Genomic DNA, 1,538 nt, shown 5'->3' on the forward strand with positions numbered 1-1,538 from the left:
CTTTCGTAATTTTATGTTATTATTTATTAAATAATTGTTTCAAGGTTATTTTTTGTTGTTAAAATTTAAACGTTTATTTCTGTATATTTAAAGGATATATATATATATATATATATATATATATATATATATATATATATATATATATATATATATATATATATATATATATATATATATATATATATGTGTGTGTGTGTGTGTGTGTATTGAAAAATATGCCAAATGCAATAAAACAAACAAGGCACAACTTGGTACGTAAGTACAATTACAGACACAGGAAACAAGAAGTGCAAATAATTTTCCGGTAAATTCTGCAAATAATAGTGCAAGGGGGATAGTTCATAGTTTTTAGAAAAAAAGTTCAAAGTTCACAGGGAAAAGTTCATAGTTTTGAAAGTTCATGGACTTCAGAGAAAGTTCAAAGTTTGCGGGGAAGAGTTTGTAGACTTTAGAAATAGTTCACAGATAAGGTCATGAAGTTTTTGGTTCAAAGATCATTGCTCGACAACTGCAAAAAAATAAGAGAAGAGTTTCATGGCTTTCGGTTGCTTCATATGTTCCAAAGATTTCATGTAGAGGTCAAAGTCATTCTTGAAGTAGGAAAATGTAGGGGGACATTTTTGACATTTTCTTTTGTGGATACAAAATTTGGCAAGACATAAAATGACATTAATACAGAGTTCTTCTTTCTTATTCTTACTCAGAAAACCAAAAGTAATATTATCTCTTGTAAAATTAATTGTTAATGGAAATAATGTTTTGACCCAATTAAATAATTCTGACCAAAAGGATTGCACCACAACACAGTAGAAAAACAAATGGTCCGTAGTTTCAACATTTGTAAGGCAAAATGAACAGTTATTTTCTTGAATGTTAAAACGTAACCTTAGTAATTCTTTAGATGGGTAAATATTGTTCATAATTTTGAAGTGTGTTTCTTTAATTTTTGGAGCTATAGGAAAGGACAAATACATCGTTCTACGTTTGGAAATAGTCTTTTTATCAAATTTTGATAGAATATAATTTCTACATTGCAGTCCAGGGAATAATTCATTATTAAGACATTTTCTAATTAAATGATTGTTACTTTTTTTTTTCTAAAATTGACACACCACATTTCATAGGAGAAGGCAGGTGTGTGTGTGTGTGTGTGTGTGTGTGTGTGTGTGTGTGTGTGTGTGTGTGTGTGTGTGTGTGTGTGTGTGTGTGTGTGTGTGTGTATATATATATATATATATATATATATATATATATATATATATATATATATATATATATATATATATATAAAGGGAGTTGTAGAGCTGTGGTACAGATTGACCATTTTTATGCCTTCTTTAAAATTTAACAATTAACTTTTGATAAACATACAGAGCCGCAAACAAGCATCATATTAGTCGATGGGATATTTCAGTATTGATTATTTTATTTGTTTATATATTAATTTATGGACAAAAAAGAAAGTCTGGTATACATTTTCTTCAGGCATTTGCTTGTAGATACTAAAAACCTTCGTCATCTTTAATCGACATTAA

This window comes from Thalassophryne amazonica, chromosome 20 (assembly GCF_902500255.1).
Source record: "Thalassophryne amazonica chromosome 20, fThaAma1.1, whole genome shotgun sequence".
Lineage (NCBI taxonomy): Eukaryota > Metazoa > Chordata > Actinopteri > Batrachoidiformes > Batrachoididae > Thalassophryne > Thalassophryne amazonica.